A 9703-nucleotide genomic window follows, 5' to 3' on the forward strand; every position below is an offset into this window, starting at 1 on the left:
AAAAAAAAAAAAAAAAAAAGATTTTTGTGGTAACTTACAAATAAATTTCTACTGTAATAATTACAGGCATTTTTGAATCAAGAGAACAGTACAACCAAAAATTAACTTACAGATGCAAAGCTGTATGCATTCTTTAGGGATAATTCACTTTAATTTGTTTTTAAAGAGATGATTGTTACAATCAAGCAGCTAACCACTTATTTATGTCTAAGTTCTGTCTGTTCAAAGAGGTCTTTCAGAGAATACACTTGGTGTGACACTTGTCTCCAAACAGTAGACATTCTCATTGGTGGACAGAGAAAAACAAACTGATTTTGACTCCATGTAAACCAGTGTAGTATTTATAATACAGACTTGACTCAGAGAAGCCCCAGCTCAAACTTGTAAAGTAGCCCCAGCTTGGAAGATAATGAGGTGGCAATTAATAATGGCACCAATTTTTACTAAAAATTAACAACTTTCAATATCTTTATTTTGGATTTCTAGGATTTAGGTTCATCCAGAATCTTTTCATGATCTCCTCTTACCCCTTTGCCCAACAGCCAACAGTGACCATTCTCTATGAATTCTGACTTTCGGGGCAATCTTTTCTCAGGTGTTCCATAGACAGACTCATAAAGGTTGCAGCCATCACTGTCAGTATAAAGTCCTTTGGGATTTGTCAGGACAGGGGCCAGGGAGATGGCTCAGTAAGCAAGTGCAAGGGCCTGAGTTCAATCCCTGGTTCCACCAAAAGAGAAAGAAAGAAAAAGATAGCCCATTTCCTTGCAACACACTTTGCAAAAGGAAATCTGCCAAGAGCTTGGTCCACTTTCCACTCTAGCCTTACACGTGGTTATTCCGTGCTCTTGTGAACCCACACAGTAACATGCCCTAGTGCCCATATCTTGATTTTCAAGGGTGTCTGGGCAGTCTGCAGCTCCATGGCCAAGTTTTCTACAATGAAAACATGCCATCGCATTTTTCTTGACTGCTTGCCTTTTTAATCCTCTTCCTTCCTGACTACCATCTTTCTTTAAAGGAACTGTGATTTCTTCACTTACTTCCTAGTTGGCTTTTTCAATCATTTTCCCATTGGGAACCATCTGTGAGTTCTGTCTTGGGTATTCTGTGGATCTGTATACATCTTTATTTAAATGTTCTTTCTTTCTTTTTGTTCTTTCTTTGCTTTACTTGGTATGTGTCATTTTTAAAGGACAGCCTACTAGCTCCAGATTATTGACGCTTTGGCAGGCTTGGACTCCTTCCCTCTAGGGACCCTACCTTCATGTCCTCCCATGACATCACTGGCTGGGTCCCTTGCTATGCATTGTGGTGACTCACACTCACCAGGCGATAGTTTCTTCAGGGGGATCTGCTCAGTTGTATAGAATCCTCCAAGGCAGCTCTAATTCATCAGTTGTAGTATTTGTTTCAAACCTGATTCTAAAGAGAATTTGAGACAAATGCAACAGCGCATTAGAATAGTTAAGGCCATTCTTTGGAATGCAAAGAATTCTGTTATTGTTCTGCACGTAGGAAAATTCATGAGACTATTCCTGTTGCGTCCTATTCAGTGCAAGTCACATCCTTTTGAGCCTCTGCTTCCGGCTAGTGCAGACTAGCTGTGTCAGACCTTCTGGCTCCCAAAAGCTAAGGAACTGTGGAAGCAAGGTAGATGACGAAGCTGTTTGAAGTGTTAGAAGCTAGTACCGGTGTTAGGGACTTTGGAGAGAAGAATGGTCTAAAGGGGCAGCATAAACATGGGGTGCCACATGACCCTTCCAAGGCTGAACAAAAGCCTTGACTGAAAAGGAGAGCAGAAGGCTTTGGTTAAGAAGCCAAAAGGAGGGCTGGGGATGTGGCTCAGCGGTAGAGCTCTTGCCTTGCATAAGAAGGCCTTGGGTTCAATCCCTAGCACCATATACAACAGAAGAAGCCAAATGGAGTTTTCAGTAAGTACATGAGGCTGGGACCACACACTGGAGTGTGTGACAGAAAAGCAGGAAGAAGGACTTTGGCAAATATACCAGCTTTCAGTTGGGAACTACTCTTTAAATAGCCACTTTTAAAATAAATAAATAAATAAATAAATAGCCACTGTGTATTCTTGGAGGAGGATGAACCTAAAAGTGATCTTGAAGCCTCTGAATCAGCTGGAATAGTGAGTCATCCTGATTTTAAGTGTCCATTGTAAGCAGAACTAAATCCTTTCTAGAGGAGGATGACATCATCTAGAACCACACATTATCTGTGCAATTTTTCACATGCAGGGCCAATAGACAAACACTGGGCATATAAAAAGTTCTAACATCAAAAGAAAAAAGAGGCATTAAGGTGACCTGCAGAAGATCCAGATGTCTGTCAGATGTGGGCCTGAAAGGAATACTGATTAGTATGGCTAGTAAAGTAAATGACAAGTGGAGAATTCCAGGAGAAAACTAGAAATTATGAAAAAAATGTTAAATAGAAATTAGTTAACTGGAAAGTAGACTAGAAAAAAATACCCATGGCCAAACACAGAGAAACAAAAGTCTAGAAGGTGGAAATAAAAGAAAAACAAAAATACAAAAGAAACAAATGGGGGGAGGTGCTAGTGATACATAGCTCAGTGGCACAGTGACTTCCTGGCAAGTGCAAGGTCCTGAGGTTCAATTCCCGGGACCCAGAACAAAACAGACAAGAAAGGAAACAAATGGGATTCTGTTAAAGTCTAAGGTACTTATGATTGGAACACCAGAAGAAGAGAAGGAATAGATTAAAAATAATATTTAAAGAGGTAGTCACTGTAGAATTTTCTAAAATTTATATAAAGCTATCGGGGATGCAAAAATCTCTTGAGTCCAGGAGTTTGAAGCCAGCCTGCGTGACATTAGATCCTGTCTCATTAACAAACAAAACAAAAGTGAAAAGAGGGGAAAGTTACGTTACCTTACGGGAAGGAGCGCCACCATATACGGATGATCGTCTTGAGGAAATGGAACTCAGGAGACAGTGGAATAACATTTTCAGCATGTTGTAGGAAAGCCCATGTGTTAAGCAAATGAAGTAGGAAGAGGTATTTTCAGACAGAAAGAAACAAAAAAATTCATCAGCAGATGAATTTATACTCTAAAGGACTGTAAAGAAATTCCTTATGTAGAAGAAAAATTATCCCACGTAAAACTGTGGAGATGCAGGAAGGAATGAGGAGCACTAAAAAAGATAAATGGATGAATAAATCTATAGTAATATTAATGTTATGAAACAGCAAAAATAATGGAAGCAGCAGCACAAAAAAACTGGAAGAGAGCAAATACAGTTTAAATGTCCCAAGATCTCTGTCATTTGTCTTGGGCTTTGAGCCAGGGATACATGATGTCATATGTATGGAAGTCCTTTGCAGCCAGGTTTAGTGAATCACCAACTAGTACCCAAAGACAGAAAGAGCAGGCTTCAACCTGTGAACCAGCTCAAGCCTGCTACTTGTTTTAGTAAGTAATAATTGTTGGAGCACAACTGTTTCCATTAGTTTAAGTGTTGTCTGTGCCTTCTTTAATGCTTTGACACCATAAACGAGCAGTTAGAATAGAGACTGGAGTCCACACAGCTCAAAATATATACCATGTAACTCTTACTAGAAAGAGTTCACCCTACCTTGGGTCAGTGGTGGCAAACCTTTTAAAGACAAACTATACCTCAAGCCCACTTACCTAGTTTAGAAAAAAACAACTCATACATTAATATCGTCTAGCTTATAAGAAAAACAAACACAGTATCATGTATGCTATAGGTTTGCCGTCACTGCCTTAGGTGTTATGAACTGAATATATTTTCTACCTTACCCCTCCAATAGATGGAAAAAGAAAAAAATCAGCAGACTCAAAAGGTGAAGATAGGACCTAGGAGATAGCTCAGTAGAATAAGTGCTTGCCTGGCAAGTGCAAAGTCCTGAGTTCAATCCCTGGTACAAACAAACAAACAAACAAACAAACAAACAAAAAAACCAAAAAACAGGTGAAGATAATTCAGTATCCTTATTTCTCCTGTTAGATACAAATTAGGGTAAGCAGGATGTTTAGTATGACATAAGTTAATGGCCGAACCCTAAAAGCGGTCACTCACTGGATATGTAATGACCCATTCTTGATCTGTGCTTGACATCCTGCCAACTTTGAGCTCTGCTAGAACTTGGAGTTCTCACTTTCCAAATAGGAAATATTTCTACCTGAGGACACTGTACAGTTCTGTTAAATTGGAAAATGAAGCTAATACCTGTGTGACTCTCCTTTGCTGCTGAAATAACAGGTAGAAGAGGGATTACCCTACTGTGTGGAGTGCTTAACCCTGAGTACTGAGGGAGAACTAGGGTGAGATGCTGTACAGTAGTGGGCAGCGGGCGACTACATTCTCGGGCGTGTCTTGTACTTCTGTGTGCGGTATTAAAGGGGAACCCAAAACTTCAGTACCTAAAGAAGGCAGGTATGATGTTGAGTAGTGTTCATTCAGGAAGGAAGGAAGGAAGGAAGGAGGAATGAAGGTAGGTAGGTAGTTTGGGTTATCCTGTCGTGTTAAGAAAGAACACTGGGGCTGGTGAGATGGCTCAGTGGTCTAAAGCACCTACTTAGAACAAGCTTAGCAAAGCACTGGGACCATGGTTCAATCCCCCAGCACCACATGCCAGCCAGCCACGACCCCTGGTGGGCTGAGCTGGCCACACACACACACACACACATAAAATAAAATAAAAAATTAAAAAAAAAAAAAAAGAAAGAAAGAAAGAACACTGACTAGCTGAGGTTTTGATTGAGGACATTAGAAATATGGGTTGGATCCCTGGCTTAGAAATGAGAAGAGGTTGTTTGGGGTCAGCCACATCGTGATATGTGGGGACTGTGGAAGAGTATCCCAACCTGGGTAACATCTACCCGGAGAATGAGTCTGACTGAACTTTACAGGTTGTGCAGTATGCAATAAGCGGGATTCTATGCTGATCACAAACAAATCCCTAAAAAAGGAAGATGAAGAAGTAGCGACCTATGATCATCTGTGTAAGAATTGTCATCATGTAGTGGCCAGGAGTGAGTATACATTCAGTGTCATGACTGAGTTTCAGGAATGTACCATGTTGTGTCTGTCACGTGGCAAAGCTGAAGATGCTATCAGTATTCTCCCTGATGACTCCCAACGGATGACTCTGTTATTCTAAGACTCCTTTTCCAGTTCTGTTGTGCCTGTGTTGGGTTGGTTTAAAATACAGCAAGCCTAATAGTTCGTCTCATAAAGGAAAGAAAAAAAATGAGAAAATCTCTCTCTCTCTCTGTCTCTCTCTCTCTGTATAAATATTTAGAAGTTAATTTAGCAGATTTTTTTTCTGTATAGAACAGTATATGGCGGGACTGGACTGAACTTTTAAGGAGTAGATTGTCAATAATTAATATAGATTGTCAGTAATTAATATTGCCAGTCACAAATACAGCAATTCTTTGGATTATGTCTCTTTTTTTTTTTTCTCTCTCTCTCTCTGGATGCCCTTAGGCATGGTTTAGCTGGCTGGAGTGTTGTGGGAGTCGAACTACAGCAACCTGAGGCCGACAGCTTTGTGGAAACAGCCACTTAAAGAACTGAGCTATGGCCAGGCCCCCAATAAGGATTTTTTTTTTTTTTTTTTTTTGGCTCCGAATGCCCTGAGGGGTTCTTTGGCTGGCTGGAGTGTTGTGGGGATGAACTCCAGCAACCTGAGGCTGATAGCTTGGCCGAAGCTGCCACTTAAAGAACTGAGCTAGGGCCAGGCCCCTGGATTATGTCTCTTTATGGCTCTTCATTTGAGGAAAGTGAGAACATCTTCATCTATAGGAAAGGAAACTGCTGCATGTTGGTGGGTAGAAAGAGAGTTGTTTTGCTGCTTCATTTCTTTTTCTTTTTATAGAACCAGGGATTGAACTCAGGCCCTTGCACTTGCCAGGCAAGCATTTATTCTACTGAGCCATGTATTGCTGCTTCATTTCGTTCAAGTGTGTGTAATGGGTGTGTGTGGAAGCCAGCTAGCCAAAGGGATGGGCTGTGCCAATTAGCAATTTGTCTGTCAGTTCCCAGTCCATATAAAACAAGATCCAGCTCTGCACTACTTTCCTAGTGGAGCTGGGCACTGTAAACATTTCCTGTTAGGTTGCTGGTTCGTATTGAGCCCTGTCAGTCAAGGGCACTGAGGGGGCAATGGAAGGAGGATAGAGGGACCAAAGGAGACTTGTGCCTGCCTTCTTTGTACTTGCTTCTGGTGCAGCAGTCAGCAGATTGGCCTGACAGAGTCTTGGGCGTGCTCTCTTCTGTGCTTATAAAGCATCTTGGGGCTACTCGTGTCCTCCAGGAAGTTTCTCCTACCAATAGGGCTCTCCTGTGAGCCAACTGTGATGCGTACCCTCTGCTAGATTCCTTCTTTACTGTCCTGTTGTGTGCTTTGTGGAGGCCACACCCCTTCCAATCCTGCCTGGAAGGATCTTCTGTGATCTTAGCCCCTTTCTTACACACACACACACACCTTCTTCTTGGAGCTAGTAACTGTGTGCTTCCTGCATTGCCTCTTCTAGACTCCTTATAGACCTACTTTAAAACTTACTCACTTTTTAATAAATAAATCTTTATGTCAATTTTAAAGTTTTTATTACTAGTGTAATCTATAGCTCCTGAGTGCTCTCTAGCTGTTAAGATACACTGGCAAGTTAGTATTTAATCTTTAGCCTTCCCTCCCAAGCCCAGGCCAGGTAGAAAGAAAGGTATATTGGTCTCCTTTTGCTCCATAATCTACTGCTGCATGACAGATTATCACAAATCTAGAGATTTAAGAACAATACATGTAGGTTACAGTTCTATAGGTCAGCTATTGGGAGGACTTGATGGGGGTCTCACAGCCTACACAGCTGAGCTCACAGATGGAGGCTCTGGAGAAGAACCCGCCTCCAAGCTCATCGCTGTTGCTGGCAAAATTCAGTTCCTGCAGTTGTGGAATTCAGTCTTGTTTCCATGCTGGCCCAGTAATGCTGCTCTCAACCCCCACTCCCCACCTTGTACCCTTCCTCTTCAGTCAGCAGCTGTGTTGAATCCTCACTATACTTTGAACTTCTGGCTTCTTCTTTCTCTCATTTCTAAACCCAAATCATGCAATTAGGTCAGGGTTACCTGGATAATCTTCCGGGCAGTTGAATTACATCTACAAAATCCCTTTAAAAGAGTCCCTACATTGATGTTTGATTAAATCATCAGGAAAAGGGATGTGTTCACCAGGGGCCAATATCCTTAGAGAGATCTTGGAATTCTGCCTACCACAGCATAAAATTTCAAAATAAAGAGGTTAAAAATATGATCTGATTGTAATTAAGATCGTATACCTGCAAAAGCCAGGATGATTAATTTAAAAGTTCTGATATACTGAAGATAAATCCATGATTTTACTAGATACATACCATCAGTAACCATTTACACAATACATAAGACTATCTGGTCTTATATATGGTGACAGATTTTAAAATTAAAAAATGACAAGATGTGAGCTTAATGTGAAAGGAAATAAATATGAAGAAAATGAGCTGAGGGTGCATTTCAGTGGGAAAATTGTAGTCAGCATGTGTGATGCCCTGGTTTCTATCCCTGGCACCAAAATAAGCGAAAAATGACAGTGACAGTAAAATAGGAAAAAAAATAAATGGAAAGTTGTACAGGAGAACTAAATCCTGCACAGCTTTCATCTTAACTAACTTGTAAGGTTAGTACGCCTCTGTTTAAAAATACATATTTTTCTTTTGTAATATAACAAAACAGCTGTAAATTTCATCTGGAAGGATAAAAGAATAAAGACGTTTCGAAGGAGTAGTAGGAAACTAACATGACCACATTTTATGCATCTGGAATGGTGAGAGTGGTGTAGTCCTGGCAGAAGCACTGTATTCCAAGTGGAGAGGGGAAGGATTCTTTAGTCCCAGGACACTAAATGACACGCCAGCACTCTGCATGATTAGGCAAGCAAGGGAGACCTGTTGTCAGCCAGATACCTAAATCAATTTTAAGTGAAGTATCATCTAAGTAAAATAAAAACCTAAATCTAGAAAATAAAAGTGCCAATTTGGGTATTTTCTGTATGTTAAATCTGAATTTTTTGGTGAAATTTTATTAAAAATTGAGTATCAAAAAAGTAAATTGAAAATGGACTTGTGTTTGTAAATGATAAAAGATTGATCTTTTTGACATATACACGTTTTTATAAATTGATAGAGGAAAAAAAATCCACTAAAACCCTAATTAATGGGCCACAAGACATAAACAAGTAGTTCACAGAAAATGAAATTCATGTATGTTCACAAGTAGGGGGAAATATGTTCATTGCTAATCAAAGAATGGTAAATCAAAGCCATTGAGATACTTTTTAAACTTTTTTTTTCCTTTTTGTGTTTTTGTTTTTTTGAGGCAAGCTCTCACTATATAGTTCAGGCTGGGCTTGAATTTACTACGTAGCCCAGATTGGCCTTGAACTCTTAGCAATCCTCCTGCCTCAGCCTCCCAAGTGCTGGGATTACAGCACCATACCTGGCTAGAGATACTTTTTCTTTCAGATTAGCAATGATTTCTTTCAGATTATTAAAGGTTAAAGTTATATTCTGTGCTTTTTGAGGGTGTTTAGAAGCAAGAACACTACTCACCTAATAAAAGTACACATTATTAAAATGGTTTTGGATAACAGTTTGGTAACAAATATTGAAACCTTTATTTATATCCTTTTGTTTTAGAAATTGTGCTTATAAAAGCACCTCTTCAGACAATAATTACAAATACAGAACGAGCTGGAATAATCACATATAGAACCAAGTGTAAACTATAAGGAGCTTAGTGATTAAAAAAATAGTACAGAACAGAAGCACCTAAATAAAACAACAGAAGGAATGAGTCAGTAAATTAGGCACCATCCTCACTGAAAATACTATATCGCCTTTAAAAGTTATGTTGTGAAGCTTGGTTAATGTGAGAGTACTTCGTAAAAGAATTAAAAAGTGAAAGTCCAAAAGGTTCAAGTGTACAGAAAGTCCCCATTTAGGATCATTTGAGTTGTAAACTTTCAGAGATATGAATAGACCTCGCAATAGGAATATTTGTAGATGCAAATAAGCTGAAGTAGCTCCTGTGCCTGCTGACCATCGTCACAGTGGTGCTGCTGTGCGTATACCATACAGTGTGATGCTGCGCAGTGTTCAGTCAGAGCCCGGGGTGTCTGAGAGCAAGAGGGGAAGCAAGCATCATGTGGAGGGACTGTTAGGAAGCACAAAGCAATATACATTGTGTATTTGTGTCCGAGGTATGTCACACTCACTTTGTTGGACTTAGGAATGAATCTGACTTTTTAAGTCAGGAACTTCCTGTGATTGTCATCGTTTTTCTTCAATATGACATAAAATAATCGTGAATATTATACTTGAAAGCAGCTTAGTTTATATAAAAGTAGCCTTTTGTAATGATGTCATCCTAGAAGATTTATCATGCACCTCAGTCATTCTACAGAGGCAGTAATAAGATTTTTCCATAGCTATAGCAGGTAACTGGTGACATCTTACTCGCTTAGGAAGTTTTTGCCTGATGTTATTTTGGCCGTACTCTATAGAAGATTGGGGCTTGTTTATATAGTATTTATTTCCAAGTAAAACACAAACTGAAATGTATGTTTCTGTTTATATGTGTATCTGTTACTTTTTTTTTTTTTTTT

General features: G+C 39.6%; 1 protein-coding gene and 1 pseudogene across 4 annotated transcripts in view; one reads left to right on the forward strand and one right to left on the reverse strand.

Annotated features, from left to right (window-relative positions):
• The window catches only part of Tnrc6c (trinucleotide repeat containing 6C), a 153323-nt gene that overhangs the window by 24114 nt on the left and 119506 nt on the right, over positions 1–9703 (forward strand). The window lies entirely within an intron of this gene.
• On the reverse strand, positions 444–1284 carry LOC101588332 (annotated as a pseudogene).

The sequence above is a fragment of the Octodon degus genome, unplaced genomic scaffold (assembly GCF_000260255.1).
Source record: "Octodon degus isolate 3935 unplaced genomic scaffold, OctDeg1.0 scaffold00033, whole genome shotgun sequence".
In the NCBI taxonomy this organism is placed as follows: Eukaryota; Metazoa; Chordata; class Mammalia; order Rodentia; family Octodontidae; genus Octodon; species Octodon degus.